The 16,764-nt window shown below is 54.8% G+C and overlaps 1 pseudogene; it reads left to right on the forward strand.

Moving 5' to 3' along the window:
• Window positions 1-14,847: 14,847 nt before the first annotated feature.
• Window positions 14,848-16,288, forward strand: LOC128773632 (TAR DNA-binding protein 43-like; annotated as a pseudogene).
• Window positions 16,289-16,764: the final 476 nt, after the last annotated feature.

Consider the following 16,764-nt stretch of genomic DNA (forward strand, 5'->3'; position numbering starts at 1 on the left):
AGCACGAGGGCGGTCCCGCGACGCCCGCGGCGCCAGCCGGCCTCAGCACCCTTAGCGAGCCTCCCCACGAGCCAGGCCCCCCCCCACAACGCACGGCGCTGGGGTCCGGACCCACGGGACCCCCGCCGCGGGAGCCCGTCTCCAACCTCCATCCGTTCGGTCCATCCCGGAGCCACGCCCCAGGGAAGCGCCTCCCAAAGCCAGGCGCGGCCCCGACCCGCGCCCGCGCGCCACCCGCCAGCGGCAAAGCCCGGAACGGGAGGCGGGCGGGAGACAGCCGCCGCTCGCGCGGCGCAAGGGGGGGCGGGGCGCGCAGGGGCGCCCCAAGCCCCTCGGGACACACACCGCCACGGGAGAGGCGGGGGGACGCCGCGCGCGTGCGCGCGCGCTCGCACACCACACGCCCGAGGCACACGGGCCACGGCACCGGACACCGGCCAGGCCTGGCGGGACCCTCCCCCGACTCAGAGGGGGGAGGCGCAGGCCGCGGTAGGCGAAGAGCGGCGCTCGGCCCCACCGCGGGGCCGACAGACCTCCTCTCGCGCGGGAGAGAAGGCTCCGCCTAACACGCACAAGGGCATGCAGTCACCCTGACACAGGTGGCCACTACGCGCACAGGAGGGGCAGCGACTGGGGGGTTCCGGTACCCCAAGGCACCCTCTCGGATCGCTAGAGAAGGCTTTCTCACCAAGGGCGCGCCGCCCCCCACCCAATTCGTCCCCCCCATCGGGACCCGCCAGATAAAAGGCGTTTCTTCCCGGGGCCACCAGGGCCCGGGGCGGGGGAGAAAGGTCCACGGCAACGGAGTGACACAGGGCATTCCTGAGCATTCGCGGTCAGGGCCCACAACGAGGGCCACCTGCCTTCCCCACGCGCGGTTGCTCGTGTCGCCGCCCGGAAGGAGCGCCGCGCCTCCGGGTGAGGCCCGAGAAAAACCGAGGCAAAACACCGGCAGCAACGCGCTGGGCAAGAAACCGACAGTCCTCGCTCAGAGGGAGTTTCGGCCAAGCGCCACGGCGCCGGCTCGGCCCGCCACGATCGCTCAACTCGCCCCACCAAGTCAGCCCCCCGCACCCCTCCGGGCAACAGCGGCCCGTGGCGGGGCGGGGACGACAAGGCGCCCGCTCCCCGCAGCGGGGGGAACGGGTGTGCCTCCCTTCACCGATTCTGCCACCCGCCCACCTCGGGCAACTCCGCCAACGGCGGCGACCCAAAGGGGGGTCCGCTGGGAACAGGGAACGGCGCCACCACTCGGCTTCAGGCACCTGAGACGACCTGGAGCGCTCCAGGGGCACCACGGAGGGCCAGGCGCCACGCGCTCAGCACGCCCAGGCGGCGAGCAGCGTGGCGTCGGGTGCAGCCCCCCCACCACAGGGAGGCCGCCCACCACAACACAGCCAAGAGAGGCCAGCGAGAGTGTCCGCTGCGTCAGCCGACCCCGGTCCCGCAGCGACGGGAGGCCGGGGTCGGGCCGGAGTCCGCACCCCTCCGCAACCCCCCGCGCCGCCCACAGGCGGGAAGGAGGAGCATGGGGCCCGCAGGCAGAACGAGAAGAGCGGTCCCACTCACCAGGAGTGTCCGTCCCTCGTCTGACACGGCTTAGGCCCGGCCCGGGAGAGCGCGACATCACCACATCGATCGGTTACCGCCACACGAGGCAGTCCTGGGGTGAGGAGGGGGCTGGGGAAACGCCCGGCGAGGACAGCGACCAGAGGAGGACCTGCTTCAGCCTCGCCAGCACCCCTCCCCCACCTCTCCCAGGGAACAGGCAGCCGGACAACCCACAAGGGGAAAAGGGAACGCCTGACACGCGGCACGGAGCCTTGCGAGGGTGGGTTTGTCACGGCCACGGCCGGGTGCCCGCAGCGGGGAGCGCACGGGGTAGAAGACCCACGCCGCCTCCCCACGCCGCCCTCGGGTGCCAGAGACCGGAGGTGGCGCCACAGCCTGAACCACACCTGGATGCACGAGAGCCGGCGCGCAGGCCCAGGCAGACGGCTCGAGCAAGCAGGCGGGCAAAGGGCGGAGTCGGGCTCGGCTCGGCGTCACCGCCAAGCCCGGAGCCACGCCAGCCAGCGGCGACGAGGCCCAAGTCTCTCTTACAGGATGACAACCGCCACATCAGAACGTGTCAGCACCTACCTGGCAGCAAAAAGTACCTCTTTCAGGAGACAAAAATAACCGCGTTGGCAGGCGGGGCCGAGCCACAGGTCACTGGGACCTTCTGGGACCCTGGCCCGGCCACGGGCCCCAAGCATCTTCCCATCACCGCCAAGCAACCCCACCCCCCCCGGAAGTCCCCGGGGGCCATCTGGTCGACCCCGGGACCGACCGACCGACCGACCGACCGACCGGGGAATCGCGGGATGGGGGGGGAGGATGGCCGGGTAGGCCCTGCCCCGTTACACGTTCGCCCGTCCACGGGTCGTCTCCGGGTCGGGACTTAGAAAAATAAAACACTCCGCGCTGTCGCCTGCGGAAGCCTCCCCGGACCTCGCAAGACCGGCCCCATGCCAGTCCCCGACCCCCGGCTGGGACTGTTTTGGGGGGGGGTCTGAATTGCGCGGAGGCGCCCCCGACGACAGGACCTCAACGGGGATCGCGGGCGCGCCGGCGTTGGCGCCCTATACGGGCTTCCCCTCGCGGCCCGGTCCCCAACTCCGCAGCGGGCCTCGGAAAATCTGGGGAGAAAATCGGGTCCAACGACCGGGAGCACCACGCGTGCCCCCGCCCGGGCCCATCGCGCCCTCCGCGGGCTTCCCCTCAAGGCTCAGGACGGTCCTCACCGGCCCGGCCCGGCCCGGCCCGGCCCGACCGCGAAGCGGGAGGGAAGACAAAAGACGCCTGGCAGGGAAGGACCGACAAGCGACCCACGGGGCCACAGTCTCCGGGTGGCGGCCCCGGACGGTCCCCGCGGTCGGGGGGGCGGTGGGAGGGGAGGAAAGCACCGGCGGGTGCTGGTCGACCCGTCCGGGCAGCCCCCCACCCCGGCTCGCTCCCAGGGAGCGCCGCCGCTACTCCCCCATATACCCGGAGGTTCAATCTCCGGCAAGTGCACCAGCCGCCGGCGCCCCGACGACAGCGGGACGATCACGCCAACGTCGCCGGCCTTCTGGAACTCCGCCCCGGGGACCGCGGCCGAATCGCATCCCTTGCCGACGTCGCCGACGCTCCGGAGGGGAAACGCTATATAAAAGCGGCCGCCAGGTGGCGCCCGACAACCGACCGAAACGTCAGCGGGGACAGCTCGCGATCTCGGGGCCGAGAGGGCGCACAGCCGGCGGCCCGGCCGCCCGATCTCGTCCCGGCCCACTCCGGATGCCGCCTCTCGGTCCCAGGCCGGCGGAGGGCGTCCGCCTCGGGAGCTCCCGGCCGGCCGGCACGGCGCGACCCCGGCAGCCCAAGGGACACTCGAAAAATGCATCGGGGGGCGCCTGGGTGGCTCAGTCGGTTGAGCGGCCGACTTCAGCTCAGGTCATGATCTCGCGGTGCGTGGGTTCGAGCCCCGCGTCGGGCTCTTTGCTGACAGCTCAGAGCCTGGAGCCTGTTTCAGATTCTGTGTCCCCCTCTCTGTGACCCTCCCCTGTTCATGCTCTGTCTCTCTCTGTCTCAAAAATAAATAAACGTTAAAAAAAATTTAAAAAAAAAAAAAAAGAAAGAAAAATGCATCGGGGCGGCTGCCGCTGAAAAGGCGGGGGGGGGGGGGGGGGGGGGGGCAGACCGGCCACTCGACTCCCCGGCCGGCCGAGGCGGACGTGCGCGGAAAATTCCCCGCACACACCGGGCAGGCCGGGCACGGGCGGCCCAGAGCGGCCCAGGCGGCGCGCCCGCGCTCCCGGGAGGACTTAGACACATTTCGGCGGGCAGGAAGGGAGGGAGGGAGGGAGGGAGAGACGGACGGTCAAACCGAAACCACGCGAGAGAGTACTCCCAGAACAACAACGGACGGACGAGCCGTTTTTATTCTATTGGGTCAAGCGGGGGAGCGTCTCTCTCGGAAACATAACAAACCAAGCTGCGGGGGGGGGGGGGGGACAGAAAGGGGGTGATGGATAAACAAACGACCACGGATAAAGCTTAAGCAAAGTCCTTCGCCGCACGGGGCCACGACGAAGTCCAAAGACCACAAACAGGTACGGGGAACATGGGTGCAAGTGCACCGCGTGGCAAGCGACAAGAATATGGCTTTCACCATTACTGTCCTCAATAAACACCACTACGGGCGGCGGTGGCGGCGGGGGGGGGGGGGGGGGGGGGGGGGATGGAGAACGGAAGGAGTTAATAGCCACTCACTAAAAAATGTCCCATGGGGCGCCTGGGTGGCTCAGTCGGTTGAGCGCCGACTTCGGCTCAGGTCACGATCTCGCGGTCCGTGAGTTCGAGCCCCGCATCGGGCCCCTGTGCTGACAGCTCAGAGCCCGGAGCCTGTTTCAAGTCTGTGTCTCCCTCTCTCTGACCCTCCCCCATTCATGCTCTGTCTCTCTCTGTCTCAAAAATAAATAAACGTTAAAAAAAAAAAAAAAATTAAAAAAAAAAAAGTCCCGGTTCCCAGAGGACCCTACAGTCCAAAGGGGGGGTGGGGGGGGTGGGGGGGGGGGTGGGCCCCCGCAGGGAAAAGGAAGGTGTCACCGAGACACACCCTATGCCTCCACCCTCTTAGGGTTTGCAGGTGACCCTGAGGGTGACACTGACACGAGACAGGTTAACCGTACAAGGAGCCAACAAATTGATTTCCTACAAGTTTCACGTGACAGGTAGAGCCCCTCCTGAGGAAACCAAGACCCTGAGAAGTGGCCAAACCTAAACGCTTGTATATTGGGTTGAACAAGGAGAAGCGACGGTGGACGACTAACTGAACTACGTGGGGAGGCTAAAGGATGATGAGGATTTTAAAACCAACCAACCAACCAAGATCTGTTCTCCTCTAGAATTCTCTCCACTTCTCCCCCTGTCCTTGAGGATAAGAATGTCACTCCCCTGGTGGCATAGGAAAGACGGGGGGGGGGGGGGGGGGGCCCTTCCAGGGAGAAAAGGAGGAGAGTGCTCCGTGCATGCTTCTTGCACCTGCTGGGCAGGAGGGTAGGGGTGGGTGGTTTACTTTGCTTGCTTGCTTGCTGCTGCTTTTTGAAAGCTTCTCTAATGTTTCCTTTACATCTAAGTCTTCCTTTCCAGTTTGGCTTTGGACAGGAGGAAGGCAGGCCACACGTTTTTCTGGCACGGTGGAGAACGAAGGGTAAGATGAGTGCGGGCCCGTGCGTATTCTTTTCCGTCAGTCACGTGCCGTGGTGAGCAGAGCATCAGCTCTTGCCGGATGGGTGTCTCATTCCTCCGTGAACCATCAGGCAAGATGTCGGGCAAACACACACAGGGAGACTAAAGGTAGGAAGAACGTAGAGAAGACGGGCGACACGTGCCCGAGTCTCCAGAGCGACGATTTCATCCAGGGCACGGCAACGTCCAAGGTTTCCGGACACCACGTTGACGGACGCTTTGGTGCGTAGGTCACTTTGAATCTACAGTGCCACCCTCCGGTCCATTAGCACGTTGCCTCCGGCTCACGTGAGCGAGCGGTGGTGTCGTCGCGCAAAGAGACTGTGGGACTCGTCCCGGGATGGAACTGGGCCAGAGAGAGGGAGGGACGCCGCAGCCCATCGTTGAGCTTCAGGTGTCTGTAAGAGACCGAGTCTCTAAAGTACACCGAGGCACAGGGCGACCCGCTCGCTCGTGCCTGGACGTCTCTTTGTTCTTTCGAGGGGTCGATATCTGTGAGTGTGGTTTGTTTACTTTCCGGACAAGGCGAAAGAACTCTGAAACAGGAAATATTGGCACAAGGGGTCTGGTGGGATGGGAGGGTGCGGGTCAGTCCACGTACCGAGAACACGGGAGGATCGGGCGTCTGAACAACCAGGCGGAGAGGGGAGTTTAGCCTCGGTCATCACGGCAACCGGCACCTCGACAGAAACCACAGAAGGTGCCCAGGACGAACTGCGTCGCAGGAGCCAGCGTGGGCATTGCCCCACTACCCTCAGCCCTCAGCCCAGCAGCAGGCAGCAACTGTCGTCCGGGTCCAGGCCGCGCCCCACTGCCCTCTTCTCAGCCAGAGCGGTACCCGGGAGGGCGGCCCCGGAACAGATACCTCCTCTCCTCCACACACATCTCGCCAACCCCTTGACCGCTTTGCCCGGGATACACAACTCCGCTGTACCCAGGCATGATTTTTCCCGTGGACCGGGGGCCTCCTTGGCCACTTAGGGTGCTCGCACCAAGATGAATCGGGCTAGAGACAGGGACACCTGTGCAGCCCGCTGTTGAGCTGAAGGGGCCTCTAGGAGAGGGACTCTCTAAAGTAGCTGACGTACAGGGAGACCCGCTCGCTCGTGGCCGGATGTGTCTTTGTTCCTTTATTTCTTTTCGTGTTCTTTATTATCATGTTTGGTACAATTGTAAGCGGGATTGGGTTGTTTGGGGTTTGTTTTTTCTTTTCTTTTCTAATTTGTCTTTCTGCGGTGTCATTATCGGCGTATACAGACGCAACAGATTTCGGTACATAGAGTTTGTATTTTTCCTGTGGACCAGGGGCCTACTTTGCCGCTTAGGATGCATGCGCCCCCACCCCCTGCCCACCCGCAGCCTTCAGTTCCCCAAACCACTGGAGGACTCGTGGGGGTGGGAGTGGGGGTGAGGGTGGGGGAGGGGTGGGGGGCGGGGATGGGAGTGGCAGTGGAAGGGAGGTTCAGGGCGATTCATTCCAATGGGCCTCATTCAACCCCTTTGTTCAAATGCAGAAAGCTTTCTGTTAAAGTCTGAGCCTGGGGCTTCTCTGCATTGAATGGCTTTCTTCAACTCCCCCAACCCTTAGGCTGCAGTTTCTGAACTACTGGGAGGAAAGGGAGGAAAGGGAGGAAAGGGAGGAAAGGGGGGGGGGAGGGAAGGGGGGGAGGGAAAGAAAGAAGGGGTGGGGGAGAGAAAGGGGGGAGGGGAGAAGATGATGTCTGAAGAACTTGCCTTCTCTGGAGCAAAGAGAGTCCCCTCCTTTTCCTAACCCAGGAAACCTCAATAAACCATTTGAGAATCATGGATGTGGAGGATGAAATCTTACTATAATGCCTTCCAGGGGTGGGGGTGCAGGTACGTGGAAGGGTAGGGAGTTGAGCGATGCGAGCGAGCGAGCGAGCGAGCGGCATGGTGTGGCGTGGCGTGGCCTGCCGAGTCAGAGTCAGAGGGTGGCATGAAACACGTGATGGTGGTGTCTTAGGGTTCAGAGGCCAAACACAGGCATGGGGCAATAAGGGATAGAGGGTGGGGGAGGCCTGACAGGGGACAATTGTGACCCCGGGCGATGGTCCCAGCGGGCACACTCCTGTAAAGCAACACTAACACTCTATTGATTAGCCATTGACCTCTCCTCCCTCTCCCACCTGCTTCCAAAGGGAAACTGAGTACAGTTTCATTCCACAGGCACTGGCTGTTTCACATGCAACCTTTGACGTGCCACTAAAAGGAGGAAGAAAGATGGACACACATGAAACAGCCCCACAGATGGCCTAGAGGGCGTGGGCGGGGCTCTCATCAGTCAAATTGGGAGTCTGAGTCAGGATCCTGGGGTTGTTTCAAAACATGGAATGGAAGGGGCTCCTGGCTGGCTCACTCAGAAGAGCATGCGACTCTTGGACTCTTGATCTCTGTCAGGGTTGTGACTTCAAGTCCCACATCGAGTGAAGAGAATGTGAAAAATGAATGAAGGAATGAAGGAATGGATGAACAAACTTAAAAAAAAAAAAAAAAAAAAGGTTGTGGGGCGCCTGGGTGGCTCGGTCGGATAAGTGTCCGACTTGGGCTCAGGTCATGATCTCACGGTCCGTGAGTTCAAGCCCCATGTCGAGCTCTGTGCTGACAGCTCAGAGCCTGGAGCCTGCTTCAGAATCTGTGTCTCCCTCTCTCTGACCCTCCCCCATTCATGCTCTTTCTCTATCTCAAAAATAAATAAAAGTTGAAAAAAAAAAAAAAAGTTTGCAACGTTTATGTCTTTAAAACAAATGGAATCGGTGGGGTGCTTGGGTGGCTCAGTGGGTGAAGCATCCCACGCTTGCTAGATTTTGACTCACGTCATATCTCAGGGTTCGTGAGACCAAGCCCTGCATTGGGTTCTCACACGGACAGTGCAGAGCCTGCTTGGGGTTCCCTCCCTACCCCCCCATACCTCCCCCATAAACCAATAAATAAACATCAAAAACATAAATCTTAAAACACTACAACAAATGGAATGGAAAGAGAGAACGCAACGAGGAGGATGTGAATGTTGCACCTAATACCACTGAACTCTACGCTTATATATGGTGAAAAATCTCAATTGTAGGTGATGTCTACTTCTAACCACAACTGAAAGGAAAACGACAAAACACCGGTCCTTGGCTCACAGTAAGGGAGTTCCTGGATTTGGTCCGAGAGGGCCTTCTCATCCGCCGTGTGGAAAACTATGGAATGGTTTCTTCCTCTCCAGGCCGATGACCATTGCCAACGACAGTAGGTGTAGGTGCTGTCCTACCTGTGAAGGAAAGGCAGGAAGAAGTGTAGCATTTAAAAGCATCTTTTAAACGCTGTCCACCTTTCCCAGTTTGTCCCCTCACTATGTCTTGCGTACCTTTTATAGCATTTACCCTATGTCGATGCAAAATGAACGAGCCTTTTTAAAAACAATTTTAAAGAGGAAGGAAAAGAGTTTCATTGGAGCCCAAGTTAGGAGGGCTGACGGGGATACGCAATCTTCACAAAGCAGTCAGTCATCTGGGGAAGGCCTCACATTGGGCATACATACAGCTTACCAAAAAAAAAAAAAAGGAAAAACAGGGCACGGGGGCGGGGGGGGGGGGGGGGGTTGGCCGCAGATGTTAGGAATCATCATGAGGAGAAAGAACACATTCCAGAAAGTTACAGACTTTATCTTCTGTTTTTAGTATGTGCAAGGCTGTATGACTTCAATCTTATGGCGACCAGGAAGGTTTTTGTATTGTTTTCTTTTGTTTCCCTTATCTTTATAAGCCGCCTTTGGAAGCCCCCTTTTTTAGTTAGTTATGTTTAAGAAAAAAAAAAAATTTTTTTTTTTTTTTTAACAAACCAGACATTAAATCTGTGCTCAGGACAGAAAAAGAGCTCATGCTTTGAGGTTTTCTGGAGTCCCTTTGACCTCGGTAAATATTAAATGTATAGCTTCCCTGGGAGAGCACCAACATAAAAAGTTTAGAATTTCCTTTATCATTTCCCCGTCTTGATCGATAATCTTTCCTCAGAAATCACGGACGATCAACCTGATGTTTTTATGTCCCTCAGTGCCAGGTGACTGTCTTGTCTGCCCTGGGTGTGTCCCTCCTTGCTAGGTATGAGACTGAGTGTGTGTGTGTGTGTGTGTAAACACACATATATGTCTTTGAACCACCTAGGGTTCCTCGTTGGGGTGAACTTATTGTAACATAAATGGTGGGAAACTCAAAAGTGACGTATGTTCTCTGTAAGTTCCATTGACCAGCAGACATAGTTCATGTGCTTGGCTCAGATGGCCTGCCTTTGTATTTGGCAAAGCATTTTTAACAGAGAGACAGGGACAGCAACACACTTTCAACAAGGACAATTTGAAGGAGCCAGTGCAACATTGGAATACACTTGAATTGACAAAAGAATGAAATCCCAAGAATCCTTTACATACCTGTTGATAAAAGGGAAGGCACATCTGTGATTATTGATGAGGAAAGATGGAGCACCCACATTGAGGAAACATACCTGTCATGCATATTCCCAGGTTTGCTTAGGGGCGGAGACTTAACATGAGAAGGAGGCAAAATTTAGTCCCTGATGTCAGGAGGTTACCTTAGGACACGGAGAAGGGGCTGTGGGTATGCCCCGAGAGCTGGTATAACCTGGATGGGGACTTAGGCTCTTTCTCTCAGGGCTGTGCTGGCTTATAGGCTGCAAGCATATCGGTGGACCTTGAGTCCAGGCTTCTTCAGAGACAGCTAGAGTTTGTTTGTGGGACCTGAAAAGACACAATAGCTGATTAGGGGCAAATAGTTCCCTGAAGAACAAGATTTAGGTTCTCTGCGAGAGAGAGCGAGCGTCAGACTCCTTAACCCTCCGTGGCACAGTTTCAATTGCCCACTCCCCACTCCCCGCCCCCCACACTCACCCCCAGCCTCTGGAGTTTGGATCATTTCCCAATGGTAAGGAACGGGGACGATGATGGGTGATGGCTCGGGCTAGGGCTATCCGTTTATCTCCCCCGGTGAGAACAGTTTCTGTAAATCTCACCTGTCACAGGCCTAGGTGCAGGGCTACACAGAAGTTGTGAAGGGAATCGAAGCAACATGGAGTCAGAGGTGTTAAGTTTTCTTCCCCTTTATAAGTTTCCATTGTCAATCCCTCATTCCACTTCTATGGAACAGGGATGGAGGTCCACCTTCTGAAACTATTTCAAGCCGAATTAGGGTGTGGCAGGGGCTTTGGAAGGGAAGGATTTGACAGGGTGCAGGTCACAACTTTTGCTCCCTTGTGCTAATTGGGGGTGGGGAGGGGGGGGGGAATCAGAGATAATTCCTATCTGAGATCTTGGGTATTTTTCTGCATAGTTTGGTACTGCATCATATCCTGAGATTTCTCCCCAAGTGTATTCTAAGGAATAGTAACAGTATAGTCAAACCCAATGTTATAACCACCTTGTGGGGGGAGGGCACGGGGGGGAAGGTTGTGGTGGTCAAGGGCCTCTTACTGTACCCAAGTGAATTGCTGTCTGATTTTATTTGTATGTTTTTTTTTTTAAATCTTATTAAGTAACCTTTACACCCAACGTTGGGCTCGAACTTACAACCCCAAGATCGAGAGCTACACGCTCTACCGACTGAGCCATCCAGGTGCCCCTGTTTATGTGGGCTTTTGTTGCTGGGGCACCTGGGTGGCTCCGTGGGTTAAGCATTGGACTCTGGCTCCGGTCAGGATCTCGCCGTTCGTGATTTCGAGCCCCGCATCCGACTCTGTGCAGACAGCTCAGAGCCTGGAGCCAGCTACAGATTATGGGTCTCTCTCCCCCCACCCCCTCTCAAAAATAAATATTAAGAAACTTATAAAAATACAAATAAAATATGGGTTCTTATTTCTAAAGAGGAGCTAATACAGTTGCAGCAAGTGTTTGTGAACTAGCTTTGACTCTGCCTCCTCGTTCAGCAAGCAATCAGATAACTAATAAGAGGTACTTCTACAGAAAGAAAAGAACACCACGGGTTAATGGGTGGAACAACTTATAAACCCAGTGTCTAAGTCCCAAGTGCGGTCAGTGAGAAGGTGTCTAGATGCCAGGCTCGAAGCATCCTCAGCTGGAGTGGGAGCAGGCAGGGGGCAATCTGACCGATTTTTCTGGCATGTAGTTCAAATGTCTCATTTTGGGGGATTCTGAGTGGCTCAGTGGGTTCAGGTTCAGTATTCAAGTCTGGATCTCCACTCAGGTCTCAATCCCAGGGTCGTGAGCTCAAGGCCCCAGTTGGGCTCCACACTGGGCGTGGTGAAGCCTACTTTAAAAACAACAAAAACACAACAGCAGCAAATGTCTCGTTCTGAATGGCCCATAGAGCAACAGGCACACAGATTGTCTACAACTGTGGCAATTTCTCTGAAGTTTATCTCCAGTTGTCCAGCTTTCCTTTGCAGGGCTTCAGGGAAAAGGGCCATTTGAGTTCTTCAGGATGGTAAGATAAGAGGATGGGAGAGGATTGGAAGCCTGAGTTTGAAGAGTCATAGTCAGATATTCGAGGAAACCAGGATTCAGGATCCAGCCCAGTTTTAAAGGCAAACAACAAACAGTCAAAGAAAATTAATTAACCAGAACTAGAAGTTAACATCCACAAAAGAGCTATTGAAATACAATCTTTTTCTATCGAGACCCCTCCATTCCTGTCAAAGATAGCCCAATGAAAACTTATTTGTTTGTAAAATAAGTCCAGTGTTAACAGACATGGCTTCAGTATTGACATAAGCACAGCAAGAATAGCGATTGACCATATAGTATTTTGTGTTTTTTCTCTCTTCTTTTCCGCCTGCCTGCCTTCTTTTTATTTATTTTTTTTTATGGAGTTCTTTTTTTCCTCTTAAGTTAATTCCTTTATTTTGAGAGCTGGGAGGAAAGGGAGAGGGGGAGAGGGGGAGAGGGGGAGAGGGGGAGAGGGGGAGAGGGGGAGAGGGGGAGAGGGGGAGCTCTGCACTGTCAGTGCAGAACCCAGCTCAGGGCTCAAATCCATGAACCATGACCGTAGGTGAAATCAGACGCTTAACCGACTGAGCCACCCAGGCCCCCCACACACCAGATTTCTTTACACTGTCAAATGTACGAATGTATCTCATCATTTTCAGAAACACGTTGTGGTGTTTGGTTTTGTTTCTTTTTTCTTTTACTGTACAATTTTTAGCAAGTCATGAAACGGGCGCCTGGGTGGCTTTGTCAGTTAAGCATCCAACTTCGGCTCAGGTCATGATCCCACGGTTCGGTTCGTGAGTTTGAGCCATGCATTGGGCTGTCTGTGCTGTCAGCACAGAGCCCGCTTCGGATCCTCTGCCCCTCCCACCGACTCATTCTGTGTGTGTGTGTGTGTGTGTGTGTGTGTGTGTGTGTGTGTGTGTGTCTCTCTCTCTCTCTCTCTCTCTCTCTCTCTCTCTCTCTCTCTCTCCTAAAAATAAAGAAATAGGCTGGAAAACAAATCTTCAAGGAAAAAAAAAAACAACAAACGATGAAACATGTTTACTAACAGACCCAAGTATCTTTACTGTTTTTCTGAATAAAGCCAAAGACCAAACACACACACACACACACACACACACACACACACACACACACACAGCAAAACAAAAAACAAAAAAACAAACAAAGAAAAGAAAACGCCGTAGGTTTAGTAATTCACAATTTAGTATTTTATCTTCTGTGGAAAAGACTCAGATGTCTGAAGAACTGAACCTAATTTACCACTTAACTTAGCAAAGCTTTGAAGTTACAGGTCATGAAAGATTTGGGAAGCCATTTTAAAAGTTTACAAATAGGGACTCCTGGGCGGCTCAGTCGGTTAAGCGTCCGACTTCGGCTCAGGTCACAATCTCACAGCTCGTGAGTTCGAGCTCCGCGTGGGGCTCTGTGCTGACCTCTCAGAGCCTGGAGCCTGCTTCGGATTCTGTGTCTCCCTCTGTCTCTGCCCCTCCCTCGCTGACATTCATTCTCATTCTCTCATTCTCTCATTCTCTCTCTCTCTCTCTCTCTCTCTCTCTCTCTCAAAAATAAATGGTACAAGGAAAAAATTTAAAGGTTTACGAGTAAACATTTTTGTGTATTTAACCTATCTCCTGTCAACATTCACCCACGAACACTGTATGCGAGAGACAAAATCGACCATCGTTTGAAGTACTTTTTGCTGACAAACTGCAACGGGTACCGGTGAAGTCATAAATTGAAGTCACATGAAAGCTGATTAGGCCCCTGCCTCGGGCCTGAACCCTAGAGTGCGTGTCTGAGTGGAACAAGGAAGGGCGTAAGTGTTTGTAAAGTTTTTTTGATTTTGTTTTTGATACCTGTTGTAAAACGAGGGAGAAAACGTGTTATGTTGTTTGTAAAGGTCACAGAGATGTATATTTTGAGGACCACAATTACAGGGTCAGTATTGGGACGGAAGCAAGGCCATGACCGGAGCTGCCCACCCCAAAGGCTTGTCATGCAGAGAGCACCAAATTCAAGCCATTTTACAACCACCACCACAAAGAATAAAACCTAACTATCTGCATTGTATTTGATATCGACGGCTCCGAAAATATGTCCATTTTAAGTAAGCAATCACCCTTCCATGGCCCTTAGTACCCAAGACGTCACACCCGTGTCCACTAAAAAGTCAAACGATCTGTTTCCCCACCATCAGGCTCACACGGGAGGCCCCACCACTGGGGATGGCCTAGGAGATCACTGGAGCCACACCAACTGATGCAGAAACAGGGGGAGGGGGAGGCGGCCAGGGAGCCGCCGGCCAGGCCCCAGGCAGATTTAAAGTTTTGGACTCACCTTTTTGTGTTTCTTTCATCTTTTTCTTTTGCGCCTCCAACTCCGCGTCCGCGCGTCCACCTCCTACTTCTTCTTCCATCTCTGTCTCCTGTCTTTGCCTCCTGCAAAAGTGGCTTTGTCTCTGGTTGCTTTTCAGCCCCCTGTGGAAGAGGTGAAGGAGGAGCAGGCCGTGGGGTGGGCACCCATCTTGACGCTTGTGCTCGGGGAGGAGGAGGGGCGGGTTTAGGATCACTGGCATCTGTCTGCCTTCCTCCTCTTCCTCCTCTTCCTCATTCTTCTGACTATTGGGAAAGGGTGTGTGGGTGTGGGTGTAGCGGGGAGGGCAGGTGTGTTCAATTTTTATCTCTCCTCTCTCTGGGCCATCAATTGTGTCCCTTCCCGTGAGGCAACTTTCTTATGGAGTAACATAAAACTCTGAATGTAGAGAATTTCACACACACACACACACACCCCACACCCATACCCCGTTCACGTGAATGTGAAACACATTTGGGTTTGTTCTGATCCTCCTGAGTGTTAGAATGCCCAATGTTCACAAGAGCTTGCCTTGAAACACAGTAACGGAGCTCGGTTACAAATTGGTGTGAGCAATAGCATCCAGAGGTAGAGAAAACATCTCACATGGATAACACCTGTGGCCATAGATCCACAAACAAGATGCAAACCAACATCAGCCTCTGTTTCACTCCTATTTGTGGAGAGGACGCGAAAGACCCAATGGTCAAATCTCCCCCTTTTATAAAAACAAATCCAATCGCACGAGAGCATTACCGTGGATGGATCCCATCGTGCAGGTGTTTTCCATTTCCAATGAGAACACAGCCAATTTGGTGCAAAGAAGCCAAAAGCTGCAGCAACCCACAAACCAAATGTGGCCCGGGATATCTCCGTGAGCGTCCCTTCCTCCCCAAAAGCCGGGGCTTCGCTGATGGAACCAAAGGGCTTCCTAGTTTCTGGCTGCGTCGTCTCACGGCCAGCTTTCCCTAAGGGAGCACACAAGGAAACTCATTCAGACACCTCCAAAGAACCCCATCTGGGCCATCAGGGACTCAGGTGACCTTTCCATGTTCCCATGTAAGTAAGCACTTGCAAGTATAGGCTCCATATGTCCTATACGTGTAGCCTGCCGAAGTTTCCTTTTGGGGATGGGTGGTTGCTTTCTCCACACTTAGAGCAAGGTTATTAAATGGTGGCGGTCACGGTGGTGTTTTTTCCTCTTCCGTAAAGAGTTACAAGGCGGCCATTTCGTGGGAGCGAAGCGGTAGCTGGGCTGCTCCTGGATCCCTCGCCGCTTCGGGTTCCCTGTCAGGCTTCCTAGCAGCGGCCTAGCGGAGAAATAAGAGCAGGTGTCTGAATGTACTCGGGTGACCAAAGATGAGAATGACGAGCCCATCGAAATGCCATCGGAAGACGACGGGACAGTGCTGCTGTCCACAGTGACAGCCCAGTTTGTCGGCAGCACGTGGACTGCACTACCGGAATCCAGCGTCTCAGCGTATGAGAGGTGTCCGGCTGGTCAAAGACATTCTGCGCATCCCTGATGCTGGCTGGGGAAATCCGGTAGCGGATAGTCGTCAACTTATCCCAAAGATAGCCACAGAAAAAGGGACGAGACAGGTGCCTGCTTCTTCAGCAGTGAAAGTGAAGAGAGCCATCCAGGGTACGTCAGATTTAAGAGTGTTGGGTCTCCCGTGGAAAACAACCGAACAGGATCTGAAAGAATATTTTGGGAGCTTTGGAGAGGTTCTTCTGGTTCAGGACAGGAAAGATATTCACACTAGTCCTTCAAAGGGTTTTGGCTGTGTTCCTTTTACGTAATAGGAAACCCAGGTGAAAGTCACGCGATCAAGGAACGATGGTGTGACTGCAAACTTCCTGAATCTCATCCAAGCCCAGATGAGCTTTTGAGAAGCAGGAAGGCGTTTGTCGGGTGCCTTACAGAGGGACGTGACTGCCTATAAGCTGCAGCAGTTCTTTTGCCAGGACTGAGAAGCGGTAGACAGCTTCATTCCCAAACGGTTCCCGGACTTTCCCTTTGTTACATTTGCAGATGATCAGGTAGCCCTCGCCCTCACCCTCGCCCTCTCTGATATTATCATTGAATTTATTTTTCTCAATGTACCCCCAAGGTACTTAGCCTATAGGGCAACAGTGGTTTGAGGAGGAGAGTCCTTCATACCCCTCGCCCTTTCAGCCCCCGCCCTGGCACAACCCCCTCCAGGAGCCCTCTGTTTGTTCCCCTTAGGGAAGAGCCTCTTACGTTTTTGTCCCCCTCCCTGTTTGTATGTTATTTTTCCTTCCCTTCCCTTCTTCCCTTCTTCCCTTCTTCCCTTCCCTTCCCGGGTTCCCTTCCCAGAGTTCCTCTGTTTGGGAAGTGAAGGTCCTCACACGGGTGAGGTCCTGTGATACATGTGTTTCTCTGAGGGACGAATGTCACTTTGCATGACACCCTCCAGTTCCATCCAGGTACTTGCAAATGGCAAGACTTCATTCCCTCTGGTGGCCGAGCACTGCTCCGTTGTAGATGGATACCACCTCTTCTGTATCCATTCATCCATCGATGGACATTTGGCCCCTTTCCATACTTTGCCTACCGCCGATAGTGCTGCTATGCACACTGGGGTGCGTGTGCCCCTTGGAAACAGCAGACCTGTATCCTTTGGCTAAGTACCTAGTCATGAAAGTGCTGGGTC

This window comes from Panthera pardus, unplaced genomic scaffold (assembly GCF_024362965.1).
Source record: "Panthera pardus isolate Hobbes unplaced genomic scaffold, ASM2436296v1 HiC_scaffold_258, whole genome shotgun sequence".
Lineage (NCBI taxonomy): Eukaryota > Metazoa > Chordata > Mammalia > Carnivora > Felidae > Panthera > Panthera pardus.